The sequence below is a fragment of the Carex rostrata genome, chromosome 15 (assembly GCF_964058835.1).
Source record: "Carex rostrata chromosome 15, lpCarRost1.2, whole genome shotgun sequence".
Taxonomy (NCBI): Eukaryota; Viridiplantae; Streptophyta; class Magnoliopsida; order Poales; family Cyperaceae; genus Carex; species Carex rostrata.
The window spans coordinates 8814974-8834191 of record NC_135932.1 but is presented as its reverse complement, the minus strand read 5'-3'; the positions used below and the strand labels follow the sequence as shown (position 1 = coordinate 8834191).

The window sequence follows — 19218 nt, the reverse complement described above, 5'->3', positions numbered from 1 at the left end:
CATATTCAAATATATATATATATATATATATATATATATATATATATATATATATAGAGAGAGAGAGAGAGAGATAGGCTAATGTGCTTTCGGTAGCATATGGGCCGAAATACACACGGTCCAAATTTGAAATTTCAAAATCGAAACGGTCGATCCGAACCGTTCATCTTATTCTCCATATTAATATCTGCTTGGAGACCAAATTTTACATTTTTCTGAATTTTTTTACTATTTATTAAGCCACTTTGAAAATCACTAATCCAACGGTTTTACTGTTTTGTGCAGCCACCGTTGGATCAACAATTTTGTAAAATACTTAATAAATAGTAAAAAAATTCAGAAAAATGTAAAATTTGGTCTCCAAGCAGACATTAATATGGAGAAGAAGATGAATAGTTCGGATCGACCGTTTGGATTTTGAAATTTCAAATTTGGACCGTGTGTATTTCGGCCCATATGCTACCGAAAGCACATTAGCCTATCTCTATATATATATATAAAGAGAGAGAGGTTGACTAATATCAAATCGATTGTTTCTGAGATCTCGGGCATCTAAGTTGTTTTTTAATTTTCAAAATCCAAAATGTCGATTCAAATCGTTAGATGTGATCTCTATATTAAAATGAGCTTGGAGACACATATATATACACTTATTTCCTTATGAACCGAACAATTTAGTATCAGACAATTTGTAGGAAAAAGTTGATGACAAGCAAACATTTAGCTAATTCTTCCCAATTTATCGAGCTAATTGTTTGCTGTTTAATCACTTTAAACTGCTCATCTGATTTAATTCCCTGAAACTGAACCTTGCAAGATCAATACCAGGATTCCACAGCACTGCTGAAACCCCAACCTAACCCTGGCCGGACCCCACAGCCATGGTTCTGAAATCGACCGAGTCAATTCGGAATCGGCCATGTCCGATCCGAGTTTCACTCGAGTCTCACGCCTATGCGAGTTTTTTGGCAAAACTCAAATGAACAGTGCTTATCTCGGCCGAGTTATTCGATTTTCCAGCCAAGTCAAGCCGAGTTAAACTCGGATGAATAGTGCTTGACTCTACTTTAACAGTAATTAAAAAAAAAGTTGAAATATTTATATTCCCACACTATATTAATGTTTTTATTTTTTTACTATGTACGACAATATGCTTATTTGTATTTTAATACAGAGGACGAGATGATTCAGCCAGTTCGGCAGTGTATTCTATTTGTAATGTTTGTATTACATTATATAATTAGTGGATTATTTGAGTGCAATATTTTGTATTAACGTAGTTTTTTTTTTACAAATTATTTTTATCAAATTTTTCTTACTTTTGGCTATAAAACAAATTTCAGCCAAAAAAATCTGAGTTACCGATCCAATTCTGACCGATTCATCCGATTCTGATTTCACGGTCAAAAACCTGATTCCGATTCCGATTATGATTCCGAGTTTCAGAACCATACCCACAGCCTTCTCGGAGAAAAAAAGAAGTCACTTCTTAAAGAAAAAATTACACCCATAGAAAGAATTGTACCAGCAATGACACAGAACTGGTACTGAACAAGAACTAATTTACCATATTCCATATTAGAAGTTTAGAACAATATCCCTCATTATTATTAATTTGTTTTGCATTTTCTGTTGATGGAACTTCTTTATACAGTCAGGCTTCGACACACAAATAGAAAGAACATCTGGTACCAAAAACAATCATGCCAGTTTTTTGCATGTAGCACCAAGAAAAGATTCACCAAAGATTAATTCATGTACATGTAAAATTTAGTTTACATGTATATATTTATATGGAGACCATGTTGAATGATTCGGATTGATCGCTAGAACTTTCAAATTGACAATTTGTGTCCATAGTGCAGACCAATATAAGCTATGCATAGTACCATATATAGCCTCACTCATATTATAATATCCACTTATGTAGAAAGCTAACCCAAAGTGAAAAAAAAAAAAAAAAAAAAAAAATTTGACCTATTCCCATTCCAAAATCATTTAGGGCATCCCTGCATAAATTCAAAAGAAGATATAGTTTGGTTATAATATTCTCAAATTTGAAAGGATATTCCACTTTAGAAATTACAAATCTAAAACATTTTATTCCACTTGTAACTTGCGTATACCTTTCTTTTTTTCTTTCTGACAAACACTCTGGTTCATTTACATAACTAGATTTTCTAAATTAAATCCTCTAATACCTATTTGAAAGCACCGAGTCTCTAAAAAGCCACATAACTAAAATGTATTTTTTTTTCTCTGATGAAAGATATTTTGTAGTCTCAGAACTGAAAATCCCAATTAGAAAATCATCTTTTTATTAAGAACCTCAAATCAGGTGTAAATTATGCAGTCTATCATACCTCCAAATCTCAACTTTACTTAGAAGAGAACAAAATCAGAATTCCACTTGGGCGTCTTGGCTCGTCAGAAGCTACAATTTTCATAAAGAAGAGCTAGCAATCTACAAAGCAGGAAACTGATTCCTGAAATGTAATTATTATTTGGTAATAGGATGATTACCTCTGTAACAGAATATAGTTAAGAGTCTAGGCCCTTAGCTATACTAGCATTCAGTGTCTATAAATACATGTACTCTGTAATTGATTCGTTAATGAAAGATTTCAAGATTCATTCCCATACTTTAAGCAGAAAGCGTTGATCAAGTAGCAGAAAAGATCAAAAGCAGGACGTATATATACTAATTAGAATCAAGGAAAGTTCATTTGATAACTAAGATAAAACAGATATAACAACTTAATACATATATAATTGGAAAGCATCACCATATTCTTAGTCCTAAGACCCCAGCATCTACTAGCCCATTACATAATAACTATAGATTAATTAACTAACAAAACAAAATATGATCATATTACCAACAGCCACTGAATTCAAAAAAACAAACACACATTATTTGCCTCCTCCCACAACAATACCATCCATGACCTTGGTCACAATATCCTTGGACTGCTTTAGTAGCTCTACACTCTTCTTGAGCCGCTCCCGCTTTGTGGCAGTTGTCGGTGACTCCTCCAGCATCCTCTCTACTCCAGCCATTTCTGGTCCCACCAGCTCATTGATAAGCTCAACCTCCAATTCCCTCTCCACCATGTTTTTGATGCTGTGCAAGATATGCAACGCCACACAATCAACCAATCTCAGCACAATTGACTTCCAATAAGCAGTCAGTCGCATCCTTATGTCAAATGCTTGCTCAGCTACGTCAGCATGCGCTCTAAGATGTCCGACCTCCACCTCTCCAAAGGCTTCTAGGGAAACCTTAGTAGGTATGAAGTTGTCTTCTATCGCCTCCATGAAGTCTTCCTTTTTTTCCATAAACTCAGTCCACCTTTTCATGTAGTCCGGGTTCGACGTATAATCGGAGCACAACTCCATCTCAATCATGTTCTTCACAAACTCTTCGGATTTGGCGCTCAACCTAGTAATGAGATTTTGCACCACTCTTTGGCTTGTGGGCTGAATTTGCGGGTAGTTTTGTAGATGCCGCAACATTGTCTGGATTGTGAGATCCTCCACGCAAGCCCAGACATCATTGATCAATTCATGTGGTTTGTTGGAGATCGAACGGACCTTCCTTTGCAGAAGGACACAGAAAGCTGACCTAGGCAGGAAGTTGGGAAGCCATATTCCCTTGGCCTCTTCCAAAACACGTACTTCCTCCATTAGAAACAGATCATCGGTAGTCGGGCAGTTGGAAGGGAGTTGACTAGAGTAGCTCGAAAGCATCTCGTAAATACGAGCCGCTCCATGGAGGCTTTTCTCATCAGGAAACTCATCGTACTCCCCTTTTATGAGTGACTTCTCTAGAGATTCTCTCAGAATTTTAAAGATGTGCAAGATTGCCTTAAGAGCATCGGCTTTATCCGACAACTTCTGAGGCATGCCATTTAGGTCAGACATGCTTCTGTGAAGCTTCTCATCAATCTTCTTAACTATATCAGGTAAGCATTTTGCTATTATTGACGCCTGAATTTGAGTGAGCCTGTGGGCAAGTACCGGAATACCGGTCATTGACTTGTCAATTTGCGACAGCAAAGGATGCGAGTTAAATAGGCGCTTCTCTTCAGCCCGAGCCTCCTCATACGTCTCATCACCCACCCGATTTCGGACACAAACGTAGCCAAGGCCAATACGGACATCATCCACAGTGACCTTCTCGAGTAATCCCTCGGGAGCCTTGTCAGACTTGGTGACCACTGCTAGGGTTCGCTCCCCATGTGGGTCGACCTTTTGAGACATTCGAATAGATTCGCACGTGGGGAAGTCCACCGTTGCTGATAACACATTCAATATTATGCTTTCTTTTGGAGCAATATACCCCATGATTGTGTGAGAAATCTGCTCGTAGATGTCTTCGGGCTGACCATGAACCGGAACACGGGTAATCCCCGGAAGATCCACCAGGGTTAAATCAGGAACCCCTTTCTTCTTGACAACAAGAGTAATCGGTGCATCAGAGATTCCCTTTCCCGCACCGGCAATCTCAATGGTTGCCTCATTAATAGCCATTGTGATCCCAGCCTCGGTCGTTGGCACAGTTTTGTTTTGGTACTCTAGATGGAGCAACGGCTCAGTGGAGTCGGGATCACCTTGTAGACGCATGACCAGGGGTACCCGTGTGCAAATGCCCTGGCCACGTGGCAGGCTGATGCCAGCAAGAGACTCCAGCACGCTCGACTTTCCGCTTGACTGATCACCGACTACGACAATTGTAGGGAGCTGGATACCCTCATCAGTCACTTTAAGTCGACGGAGTTGGTCCACAGCATCAAGCAGGGGACGGATGTTGTTATTGTAGGATGAAATAAGAGCATTTCCCGCCATGGTTTTAGTTACAGGGTGTTTTTTTTGAGAAACTAGTTACAGGGTGTTCACTAATTGGTGTTGTTAGTTGTTTTTGGTGGTGGTTGAAAGAAACTCTGCTGAGTTGAGTAGCGAATTATAGTTGATGATTTTCATTTTATAGCTGATGATGAGGGGGAGGCGGAAGGTTTCTTAACCGGGTTAAGAAAAACAGAGGGGACCAGAGATTCTCTGGAAAGGAGTTTAAAGGAACTCGTGTGAACTTTGGGACGTGCTATTATGACATGTTGGTAGGGGTGTCAATGGGTACGATATGGGGAGGGTGAAACCATTTTCATATCCATACCCACTAAGAATTGACCTTACCCATACCCTATTCATACCCGTTAAGAATTTGTCGTACTCTACCCTACCCATACCCGTTATGATTAACGGGTAACGAAACGGTAGTGGGCGAATAACGAAAATACCAATATAATGGTTCGGACAGCATATGGTCAATTTTGTCATTTATTACATTCTTTCTTTTAATATTTCATTCCATCTCATTCAATTATTAAATATATATATTCATAGTATAATCTTAAGAAAGCTGACATTAATGGATTACTTATTTAGATCAAACAATACATTATTGCAAGAAAATAAGGTGATGATATATTTTATTTGAAACATGGAATATTTTCATTTGTAAAATTGAGAAAAAGACAATAACGATGAATAAGGAAGAAAACAAGGAAATGAATTCGTTGATATATATGTCTCTAGCGTTGATACAGGCATACAACAATATGAAAAGAAGAAAAATAAATAAATTGAATATAATATTGATATATTTATATATAATATATTTCATATAATTACCCATTACCCAACGGGTACAAAATAACATTTACCCATACCCATACCCGTTTATCTAACGAAAAAAAATATTTACCCATACCCAATAAATTAACGAAAAAAAAACCTTACCCATACTCGTCTTATCAAATACGATACGGGTAGGGTAAACGGGTAAACGGGTAAACGGGTGTCATTGACACCCCTACATGTTGAGGCAGCTTTATTGTAATTCTTTTTATTTTTCGAAATAAAATAATTGATGGCACTGATGTGAACTTGCGTTATTGAACTATTCGAGAATTCCGATGTCATGCTTCATTTTTTTTTATTTTTTCTAATCTCCTTCGCCTTCAAGCAAAGCAAGTTACTTTAGTTCTTAAGTAAATTGAAATAAAAAAAAAAGCTCTGAAGTAAATCAATACTTTTGTTTGAAGACGTGGCAGGAGTAACTTTTGCTCCCTTTCCTCACTCAAATAACTTTTTCTCTCCACTCAAAATAATCTCACTAACTTTTGTTTATTCTTATTCATTTTAAACTTTAATTAATATTGTTTATTCAAATATTGTTTGAAGACGTGGCAGGACTGATTTTTCTTTTTGCAACATTAATTAATATTGTTTATTCAAATATTTTGCAATATTTGTTAATTAATATTTTTAATCAAACATGTACAACGTTTTATTTGCAACATTGTTTAATTAATATTCTTTATTTTTGCAACATTAAATAATACTCTTTATTCAAACATTCAACATTTTTAATACTCTTTATGGAGTTGGCTACGGTGCTATGCGTATCATAGAGGGTCTCCGTTCAACGGCTCAATATTTGAGTTTTAAAAATCCTAATGGTCGATCCAAACCATTCAACATGATATTCATATAAATATGTACTTGCAAACCAAATTTTACATTTTTTAGAATTTTTTTACTATCTTTTTAGATAGGTACAAAATCACTTGATTTGAATGGTAGTTAATTTTTAGATCAAGTGATTTTCTACCTATCTAAAAAAATAGTAAAAAAAATTCTAAAAAATGTAAAATTTGGTTTGCAAGTACATATTCATATGGAGATCAGGTTGAACGGTTCGGATCGATCGTTCGGATTTTCAAAACTCAAATATTGAGTCGTTGCACGAAGGCTCTCTATGCTACGCATAGCATATTAGCATTTTCCTATATCTATATATGAGGTTGGCTACTCTACTTACATAAGCATATGATAGTATATGCTTATAAGTCATTTTTTTCGTTTTCAAAATCTAAAAAGTCGATCTGAATTGTTAGATGTGATCTCTATATTATAATGTGCTTGGAGACCAAATTTTATATTTTTCTGAATTTTTTTACTATTTATTAAGCCACTTTGAAAATCGCTGATCCAACGGTGGCTTAACAAAATAGTGAAATCAAAAGCCACAGTTGGATTAGCGATTTTCAAAGTGGCTTAATAAATGGTAAAAAAATTCAGAAAAATGTAAAATTTGATCTCCAAGCACAGTTCAATATAGAAATCACATCTAACGGTTTAGATCGACTTTTTGGATTTTGAAAACGAAAAAATAACTTATAAGCATATACCATCATATGCTTATGTAAGTAGAGTAGCCAACCCCTCTCTCTCTCTCTCTATATATATATATATATATATATAGAGAGAGAGAGAGAGAGAGGTTGACTAATATCAAATTGATTGTTCCTGAGGTCCTGTGCATCTCAGTCGTTTTTCAATTTTTAAAATCCAAAACATCGATCCAAATAGTTAGATGTGATTTCTATATTAAAATGTGCTTGGAGACCAAAATTTACATTTTTTTTTTAATTTTTTTTAATTTTTTTACTATTTTTTAAGTCACTTTAAAAATCGTTGATCCGACAGTGGCTAAACAAAACGGTAAAACCAGAAGCCACCGTTGGATCATCGATTTTCAAAGTGGCTTAATAAATAATAAAAAAATTCAAAAAAAAATATAAAAATTGGTCTTCAAGCACATTTTAATATAGAAATCACATCTAATGATTTGGATAGACTTTTTGGACTTTGAAAATTAAAAAACGACTTAGTTGCACGGGACCTCGGAAATAATGGATTTGATATGAACCAACATCTATATATGTATATATAGATAGAGAGAGAGAGAGAGAGAGAGAGAGAGAAAGGGGTTGGCTACTCTGCTTTCATAAGCATATGAGGACATATACTTATAAGTCATTTTTGCATTTTTAATGTTCAAATGGTCGATCTGAAGCACTCAACATGTTCTTCATACTATAATGTGCTTGGAGACCAAATTTTATATTTTTTTGGATTTTTTTTGTTTTTTTCAGAATTTTTCAAAACAAGGTTTTCATTTTTTTTTATGACTATTTTGAAAAATTCTGAAAAAAATAGTAAAAACATTTCAAGAAATGTAAAATTTGGTCTCCAAACACATTAATATGAAAAAAATGTCGAGTACTTCAGATCAATCATTTGAACATTAAAAACGCAAAAATGACTTGTAAGAATAATTTTTCCGGTTTCTAAAATTAAAAAATTGGCTTTACTTTTTTTTAGGCCTGTTCGGCAGCTAATATTTAGTGGGAATTTTTATGGGTTTGAGTCAAATGGAATTGTATTCCCAGATAGGTGTTCAACAGACCAATTTAATTCTCAAAATTTTCTGTGGATACAGTCCATTTAATTTCATTTCAATATAATTTTTTGAGTTCAAAATTCCGATGTCATACTTTATTTTATTTTATTTTTTTCAATCTCTCTCTCTCCATAACTTTTTCATCTCAATGACTTTTTATTTGAAGACGTAGCAGGAGTAACTTTTGCTCTCCCTTTCTTCAAACTTTTTCTCTCCACTAACTAGGGGATCTTTAATGAGTTATATATATATCTCCATTCTATTATTAAGCACGTTGGGTGTCCGATCCGCCAACGGCTACGATTGAAAGATGAAACTTCGGATTTGATCTCAGCCCTTCAATTACATAATTTGTCTTCTTTTGATTAAATGCATCTGTTTTATGTATAGAAGTCTAAATTTAGTTAAAAACATACCCACTACATGTGCTGCCACACGATACGTTACAATTAAAATTGAACAAATTCTGAATTTTATATATGTTTCCATATTTCTCCTCTTCAATTGATAAGACTCCACCTTTCATTTTCTTATTTCTTTGTTTCCTTACTTCTTCTTCGTTTCTATACGGATCACAATAGAAATCAATTTTTTTTTATTTCCTTATTTATCTTTCTTCGTTTCTATACATATTGGTGTGAGCAATTTAGAATATATTTTCAATATAGAATATATCAATGTATGTGTGTGTGCGCATTCTAAATTGGAAACAAAGAAGAAGAAGAATATAAATTGGAAACAAAGAAAAATATAAATTGGAACGTGTGTGTGAATATATATATTTCTCTTGTAATATGTGTGTCCCAAACATACAAACGATAACACTTTTTATTTATGTTTTTTGATATCATATTATATGTTGATATTGAATTGTTGTATGATATTTGATATTAGATTTGAATCGAGCTATTATTTGATATCATTTGTACTTAAAAATAAAGAATTATCACATCATTAAATTGTTATCAGAGATCACGATTAAAGTTAATTAAAAATACATAATCATATAAATTTTCTATTAACATGTGTTTTAATTTTTAAATAATTATTATTTTCATTGATATATTTGTTTCTTATAATATGTTCCGTTGCAACGCACGGGTATGATACTAGTATATATATATATATAGAGAGAGAGAGAGATGGGCTATGGTGCATTGCAATGCATGGAGGAGTTTGTGCATTGGACCATAAATCTAAAATTCAAAATTCAAATAGCCGATCCAAACCGTTCATCTTGTTCTCCATATTAATATGTGCTTGGAGACCAAATTTTATATTTTTCTAAATTTTTTTACTATTTATTAAGCTAGTTTGAAAATCGTTGATCCAAGGTGGCTTCTAATTTTACTGTTTTGTTAAACCAGACACGGACAGATTTTTCTTTTTCAATATTAATTAATATTGTTTATTCAAATATTTTGCAATATTTTTTTAATACTCTTTATTAATTAATATTCTTTAATATTTTTAATCAAATATGTACATAGTGAATTGCAAACTGGGCCGGTTCGGTCCACAGTTCTAACGAGTCTACGAGTTGGCATGGTCCGTGTCTGACGGGTCTAACTTAAAGGAATTGGTCTAAATCTGTGCTAGGATAATGGTTCAAATTCCCACGGTCCTGTCCAAGGTCGGATCCGGGTCTCTGTCTGTCTCTCTCTCTCTTTTAAGATAGTTCTAAATTCTAATGTTATATTGAACATGGATTTAGGGTTTCTATTCGAGAACTCCGATGTCATACTTCAATAACTTTTTGTTTGAAGATGTGGCAGTCCTTCGCCTTCAAGCAAGTTACTTCAGCTCTTAACTAAATTAATACTTTTGTTTGAAGACGTGGCAAGCGTAACTTTTGCTTCCTTTCTCCACTCAAATAACTTTTTCTACCTCTGTCCACTAACTAGGGGATCTTCAATGAGTTTTCTTTTCGCGACTAATCAATACTTTTGGTCATTCTTTATTCATTTTAAACTTTGAGACTAAGCAAATGTTGTTTATTCATTTTAAACTTGTGATCCGGACTGTTTTTTTTTTTCTTTTTGCAACATTAATTAATGTTGTTTATTCAAATATTTTGCAATAATTTTTAATACTCTTTATTAATTAATATTTTTTATCAAACATGTACAACTTTTTTTTTTTTGCAACATTGTTGAATTAATATTCTTTATTTTTGCAACATTAAATAATACTCTTTATTCAAACATTCAACATTTTTTAATACTCTTTATTTTTACATCATCTTAATCTAATTATTTTGTACAATTTTTTTTATCAAAAAGATAACAAATTCAAATATATATATAGTAAATAAATTAAGATTTTCCATAACTAATTTTACAGTACAACCAAATACTTATTACATCACATTCTCATAGTCAATCTAGTATGTACCTGTTTTTATGAGTTCCCACTTTTTTAAAAGTGAGTTTTCATCTCTATCAAATCTCATCCCGTATAATCACGTGACAAACGAACATACTCTCCTTGTTGTGGTTAAATTTTGAATAACAGTGACATATTTATCCTGAAAATGACGTGAAAGTTTAATTGGTCAAGCTAACTAATTAAAAAGATAATTGGTCGAGATGAGCTTTCAAATGTCCACATCGTGGTATTTATTTCTTGAATATTGTTTTCTTAAATAATGTTGTGCATGCAGATAGAAAATTAATTGTCTTCTAACTGTTAAGTAGTTATTTTATCATTATAATAACGAATCAAAATTATCCATTTTTATGTGTTTTTAATTATATATTAATTTCAATAAAAAAATATAATTTTACAAATACTTAGTATATATAATTTTTTTTTGCTTTAATTAATACTTGAGGAGGGATCAAATTATATCATTTTATGGTGACACATCTTGACACCAAATATTTATAAGTTATTTTCACAATTCAATGTCCAGACATTCGATCCGAACCATTCAAAGATGATATCCATATTAAAATGTGCTTAGAGACCAAATTTTATATATTTTTTATTTCTTTTGAGTATTTATTATGATGTGTATAAAAGTGCTGCTTTCAGACAATTCTGAACTATTAAAAAACAATGATTTTAAAAAATTCTAAATACATAGTAAAAATTTCCAAAATATGTAAAATTTGGTCTGCAAGCACATTTTAATAAGGAAATCATGTTGAACGGTTCAAATTAATTGTTGAGATTTTAAAATTGTAAAAATAATTTATAAAAATATTGTGTTAAGATGTGTGACCATAAATAGTGCAATTGAATCCCTTCTCATTTACAATTTACATGACATGATCCACGTGTCAAATTATAAATATACTTGCTTAAATAAATTAGGATATGTTTAAAAAACTGGTAATAAATATGGTTCGGTTTTGAAGGTAGAATCTGATGGACTGCCTCCTGGCATTGAAGGTAGGTTCGGTTTTATAAAATGACACATACACAGGGAGAGCAAGTAAGTGTTGTGAAGAAACCATCTAATCTGAAGCCGGTTAGAAGGAGCAAGAGACTTGAGGAGCGCTATCCAGAGGACACCAAGATATGGTTCTTCTTCTAGGTCGGCCGAGAAGAGTGTGAAGAAGAAGTTATTTGTTCAGTCATATCTCGACTCGATCAGCTGACTCTATGACAGAAATGCAAGCAATAGAGTTGATGGCTGAAGCAGGAGTGGAGCTGAAGGATGAACTGGCTGATGACAAGGTTTTGCAAGTGGTGCATGTGGAGAAGGTACTGGGCAAGAGATCGATGGTGATTTTCAAAGAAGTGGAGGCACCGGGTCTCGATCGAAGCTTGAAGAAATGAAGAAAGCAAGGACAACAGGGAGTGGTTTTTAGGAAGTTTTAATTTGTTTAAGTTTAAATTTTGTGTCTCATCATGCCGTTGTGGTTTAGGTTCAGTAAGTTAGGTCTTTATTTTAGCAGGTTAATTATTTTGGATTTTTATTTTCAAAAAAATGCCATGTAGGCTTTTTGTGTATGGGGACAAAATTAATTGGGTCAGCAAATGATGCTCAGGTTAGAAATTTATGGGTCTCAATTGTTATATCCGGGGTAGTAGAGTTCTTGTCCTTGAGGAGATTAAGTGCTAGCATTGTAAACGTATCTCCAGAAGCTATTTTATATCATTAATGTCAAATTATTGTCTTAATTAAATTTAAAATGCTTTGTTGGAATGTTCGAGGATTGAATGATAAGGACAAGAGATTAGCAATACGTAAGACTACTCTATTAGAAAATCCAAACAGAATCACAATAATGCACAAAACTTCATTAATAAATATTTAGATATAATAAAAATAAGTATAAGTTGAGAACCAAATATGTTCCCCAAAATTACAACTTCACTAACTAATAAAACATAAAAAAAAAAAAAAAAATACAACTTGAATAAAAATTAAAAATTTCATCCCATTACAATTCTTGCACACGATTGTTTCCTGGAAAACTTGTAAAATTACAAAAGAAAATATACTTTCAGATTAAAAGTGTTCAAGTTGAAATTGTAAAATTTTATGCCTGAAGATGGAATTTCATTGAGTTCTTTCGATCATCATCGTGAAGAAGAAAATACTATAATTTTTTTTTTAATAACTCTGAGAATTTCTAACATTTTCTGTGATGTTTCTCGGCTAGCTCGCCTAGTGTTTTCCTCTCCTCCTTTTATAGTACATGATAAGCCGAAATGATATATGTTGAAACCTAGGGTTTGTTGTGTAAATTAAGCCGAGTTTTGTTGAAATTAGAATTTAATTAGGTTAGAAATGTTTAAAAGTTCAAGTTGCTGCTCTAGTTGTGTTTATTTTGTAGGCAATCAAGTGCTTGGAGCTTAACGGAGCAAGACAGCACGAAGTCTGGCGAATTTTCTCTTTTATTGCGGGCCGCAATTAATTTATTGCGGGCCGCAACCAACTCAGACAGAACAACATTTTCAGAACAGATTTCTGTATTATTATTGCGGCCCGCAATGGAGGTTATTGCGGCCCGCAATAAACAGTTCCAGAACGATATTTTTGCTATTATTAGTTGTTTTTATTTCTGGAAGAGGATAACTGTTTTTAAGGACAAATTTTAGACATTAGAAAGGGAGAAAAGCAGAGGAGAAGAGGGAAAAAAAGGGGAGACAAAAAGGAAGGAGAAGAAGATAGCGAATTCTTCGAGCGGTTATATTGATTTCTTTCTTTTAGAACTCTCTTACTCGTTTATTCTCTTTTGTGCTTTAGCCATGATTGGCTAAGGACATTTCTAGGGTTGACTAGGGTTATGCTTGAAACTTGTGTCATGAATTAGTTGATTTTATATTATATTTACTTGTTCCTTGGTATGATCTATTCTTTATATTATTTGATTGTGATGACTTAATCGAAATTGCATGAAATCCTAGGATTTGGTATTTGCAATCGAGAGATTGAATATTTAGTCCTGACCATAAAGAATAGGGTATTTGATATGCTAAGTACCGAGAGGCGACGCTTGTCTTATACGGGCTTAACCCGATAGGTTAGAAAATTGTACCAAGTACCGAGAGGTGACGAATAACTTTCTACACCAATTGGGACAGTTAAGGACTTAATGACTTTGGATTAGTGTAACCAAGTACCGAGAGGTGACATTTATACTAATTTAAAGATGGTATTAATATAGAGATATCACTTTATACCTATAACATTCGACTGTGCCTTCATAATTATAAGAACAACTTTAATAAATCAATTAATCGTGACATTAGTGGATAGGAACCCTAAGAAACCCTAATTTCTCATTCTTGCTTAAAAACCACATTTCGACCTTAGAATTTAGTTAATTCAGTTTGATCACCGACAAACAAACCTCTTAAACAAACACAAACCTTTTTAATTCACTTTTACTAAATTAAATAGCTAGGTTAGAATTAATATTCCAAATTTTCCCTGTGGAGACGATCCCTAAATACTCCTCGATAAGGTTGTACACTTGCAACTAAATTGAGCGCATTTTAGGATTTATTACTTGTGTAGTAAAGACCACATCAGTACATCCATTCATATAAGAATTGGGATCAGCTGAAATCTCAAGCTCAGATTTCAGGGTCCAAAAATTCCTCCTCTCTCCTCTCTCTTCCTTTTCTCCTCAAATCTTTGAAGAGGGAGAATGAGAGATAGGGAGAGAGGAGGAATTTCCTGAATTAGGAGTAGGAATTTCCTCTAATGTTTATTCATAACACGTATCAGGTTAAACAATGGTCTGAATATAAAAAATCTACCCTCAAATAATATGTAATTTCAAAGTTTAGAGGGAAAATACGCAATTTTGAAGTTTTTCAGGGGTATACGTGAAATTCTCCCTATATTTTTAGTTATGATTTCTAAAAAGAGAAGGGATCCAATTACACCTTTTTTGTTAACACCGAATTACACTCTCGATTTTCAAAGTTTTCAAAGTTCAAATTGTCGATCCAAACCGTTCAATATAATTGATATATTAAAATGTGCTTGTAGATCAAATTTTATATTCTTTGGAATTTTTTTTACTATTTATTAAGTATTTAACAAAATCGTTATATTCAGACCATTAAATTTTTGTACCCATCGTAATAAATAGTAAAAAAATTCCAAAAAATGTAAAATTTGATCTGCAAGCACATTTAAACATATCCATCATGCTGAACAATTTTGATCGACTGTTTGGACTTGAAAAATATAAAGTGTAATCCGGTGTCACCAAAAAAGGGTGTAATTGGATTCCTCCTCTTTTAAAAAACTAATGATGTATAGGACTGCAGGGTTTAGCTGGTGCTCAGAGTAGCTCCCAGTAGGTTGTCTAATGTCTACGCATGGCGTGATGTTTGAACTGCTGCTCTCCCATGACGTAAAGCTCTACAGTTCCGTTTGAATCAATCAAGAATAGAGCTAATTTTGAGTTAGCTCTACTATTTTCAATTTTTGTCGATTTAAACATAAAATACCAAATTAGATTATATTCTACTAGCCCATAAAAATAGTAGATTAGCAAGAATATAGCTTGTGGGGTTACTGATATTAATAAAATATTTGATTTCTCTCAATTAGAGACTGAATGAGCTATTCGGTCTGAGAAAAAGGTAATTTTGGAGACCGAATAACCCATTCGGTCCTTGTGTTTTTTTGTTTTTTTTAAAAAAAAAGGAATTATATTGGTTTCGTAAATTTGATTTAATTATTTATTATGGTTTATAAAAAAAATTCGCCAGGGACTACACATAGCCTGCTTGAGTAGCTTTGTTCTTTTCGGTTTGCGGGGAATTTGGTGATGATTAGTGAGATAATTATCCTGCAAAGATCGCTATTTCAGAAAACAGAAATGATGAGCAAGTTCAACTGGTCAAACTGATTGGAAGATTAAGTTGAATTCGCATCCTATGACATATCTCAAATTTTGAGTGTTTTTTTGCTTGGAAAATCTAAACCGTTCAAATAGGTTCTGCAATTCTCAAAGCACAAATTATACTCAGAGCAGCAAATTTTGTTCAAAAAAAGTTGTTCATCATGCTTCCATAAGATCCAGTGAAGTAACTCAATTTTTGAGTTTTAGCTCGAGACCGTGCGATTCGAATCCGCGACAATCTATTCTGAAGTAGAGCGCATACATTCCGAGCGACGAATTCGAATACCGAGACATTCCCAAATAACAGATTCGAATCGGACGGTCCCTATCCAAAACTCAAAAATTTGGTTACTTTAGGGGATCGATCCGGACCCCTTATCCTCTCTCATTTTCCTCTCCGCTCGAGGAGATAGAGGCGAGAGAGGGTGTGATATCGTTGCACAGGATTTAGATAAAGTCTATATTGGATCATACTATAATTTGTACGGAGTGTTGCACTTAGGGGCACCTCTAATTGCTCAAAAACTGAAATTAAATTGCAATTGAAAGTAAAGAGATGAGTTTAGAGAAATTTGACACGCGGGGTGATAACGGAGTTCGGCAAAACAAAGGCCTACGTCTCCGGGCCTTCGCAACCTTGTGAGGTGCGCCTTTCTATTACCCAATACGAAAGGATTACAACTTGTGAACCGTTGAGCCCTTACACACCAAACGGGAAGTCAAACGGCCAACTCAAAGAGATGAGAACAAGGTCTCGATTGTCTAGAAACACAAGAGGAACACTCAATAGATCACTCTAATCTAATCTATATCAAGATTAGTGAAGTAGGTTTGAGGTTGCTTGAGGGATGTTGAAGTTTTAAGCTCTCACAACAATGGAGTAGGCTAAGCTCTCAAAAAATCGCTTTTGAATTAATTAGGGTCGGCTGAGATAATTGAGGAAGAAACCTCACTCATCTATTTATAGTGTCAGCTCAAAAATGAGTTGTTTGACATAAAACGTTACAACGTTTTATTCAAATGCGATTTTAGGGTTTTAATTATCTGACAGCTTAGTAAAACGTTACCAACGTTTTATAAAACGTTACAACGTTTTAACCTGTAAAAACTTGATCAAAATAGAATTTATCTGAAGCTTAAATATACTTAAAACGTTACAACGTTTTATAAACGTTACAACGTTTTATAAACGTTACAACGTTTTATAAACGTTACAACGTTTCTAGTTGGTAATGAACAGCTGTGCTTCAGTAGTTCTGTAGCTGTTAATCGTTACAACGTTTGTATAACGTTATGACGTTTGTAAAACGTCACAACGTTTGTATAACGTTATAACGCTGTAACATAGTTTCTTCTTTTGATCAGTTTATTGTTTCAGACCAATGTAAAACGTTACAAAGTTTTATCCCATTTTAATCAACCTCACACATACTTTACCAAGTTTCTGATTTTACAATTTGTATTATTGATAAAAGTCTTCGTGATTTCTTCAGTCCAAGCATATTATACTACAGTTCTTACTCTTCTTGGACCTACATATTCTCAAAATAGAAGAAATCGTAAAATTCAATAATTGTATGTTTTTTGAAAATTAGTCAAATAGACGTAAAAGATTATTGTACGAACAACAATCTCCCCCTTTTGGCGATTTGCAAAAACATACAATGTGAGTGAGTGCATAAATCGAAAATTTTCAGAAATTAGTTTATCCAATTTTGATTTTGCATGTCAAGCCAATTGTACCAATTTCTCCCCCTTTTGGAAATCGACGAAATGGTGAAAAATTAGCACTAATTTAAAGTGCTCCCCCTCAAATTATGCACTCCCCCTCAATTTAGCAATATAACAACGATAACTTTTAAACAAAATAAGATTGAGGGTGGTATCTAACATGCATGATAATTTAGTTTCAATACACCACATCAAATTATGCATATCAATATGCATAAACCATGCATATTAAAACATTTCAATTCATACAATCCAAGCAATTCAATACTTGTCAAGACTCCAATATATCCAATTGGACATATTCAAACAATTTTGCAATTTTGCAATATGGCCCCCAACAAGTTAGCAATTCATACACCACATTTAAAACATCTACATCTCATACATATCCACACCAAATTCCAAATAACACAATTCAAGCAATTCAACTAAATTAAACCATGTCAAAACAACATTTCATCAATTCAACAATTTGCAACAATTCAACTAACACAACCAAATTAAACCAATTCAACAATTCAAATTAAACATGCACTTAACAAACAATTCATGCAATCAACAAACAATTAAATTAGCAAGTTTTTAGTTTTTGAAATTTTGCGGTCTACTCGTCATTCATAGGGTCGTTTGGTGCGTCCGCCACTTCTTCTTCTCCATCACCTTCAAGCTCCTCTTCCTCATCATCTAGATTCTCTTCCTCAACTAGATTCTCACGTGCTCGTGCCGAGCTTCCCGAGGGACCGTATTGCTTGATAAAGCGATTCGAAAGACTGGATTGTGCTTCATCAAGCACATTGAGAGCTTGAGCATGTGCTCGCAGTTGTTTCCTTATCTTCATTTGCCCTTTTTCCAGATTATCGAACCTCCTTTGCGTTTCTTGATAATTTTGTTAGATCTTAAGGCTTTGAGCATTCATTTGTTTGCACAACCACAACATTTGCGCTTCTTGGCCTTGAGGAGGAACAAACGCACCCGCTTGTGGCATGTATTGTGGTTGAGGTTGAGGTTGAGGTTGAGCCGGGGCCACTTCTTCTTCCGGATCCCAATATTGATTGGGTAGGGCTTCCGGATGGTTTATCCATTGGTTGATGGCTCTTGCATCGGGTTCGTAGCGCCTCAGACCTGAATCTGAATGACCATAACCCCACCCGATTCTAGTTAGGTGATCAACCAAATTAGTCGGGAAGGATACTTCTGCTTCTTCAGGTAATTGTTGAGGCGGATGATTTTGTGAATGAGATGGGCATAGGGCAGAGAGTGAACCGTGGTTGAAAATGCACCATTTATGTGACGAAGAATGAAGTAGGGTATGTTGATGTTTTTTCCATCCAATTGAATGAGGTGACGAAGAAAGTACATGGGTCCCCACTCAAGATTGGTTTTGATTGTGGCTTTGGGCATGAGGATGTTGTTGATGAAGAGAAAAAGTAACCGATGTAGAGAAGGAAGGTGAGAAACATAGATTGATGCCCCGGCTATGTTGTTTCGGTCAAACCATTTCTTATAATCATTTGAGGTTCCATCGGCATAAAGAGGCCAACTCCTCAAGGGATAGGTGTTACGTTACGAAATTTTTACAATTAAATTCAAATGAATTAACAGCAAGAATCAAGTTAATTGTGCTAACAAAATGGAAGTTAAAACCTTAATTTAGGTTCCTCTAATTAAGTAAGTTAAGTGTGAATCGAAACCGCGTCGAAATTTCGAGAATTTGAGACTTTACAGGCTCACTGCGTCCGCACTGGTAGGTGACTGCGGGTGACTGACCCGCACTGACTTCTGTTTTCCTTAAATTGCCTTTGAAATTTCTGTGAGTGCGGGTGAGGCCACCCGCACTGCGGATGGGTGCGGCCGCAC

General features: G+C 34.1%; 1 pseudogene across 1 annotated transcript; it reads right to left on the bottom strand.

Moving 5' to 3' along the window:
* Nucleotides 1-2779: 2779 nt before the first annotated feature.
* On the bottom strand, nt 2780-4864 carry LOC144565919 (dynamin-related protein 4C pseudogene; annotated as a pseudogene). The gene has a single exon (XR_013515066.1). The product of XR_013515066.1 is annotated as a dynamin-related protein 4C pseudogene (transcript).
* Nucleotides 4865-19218: the final 14354 nt, after the last annotated feature.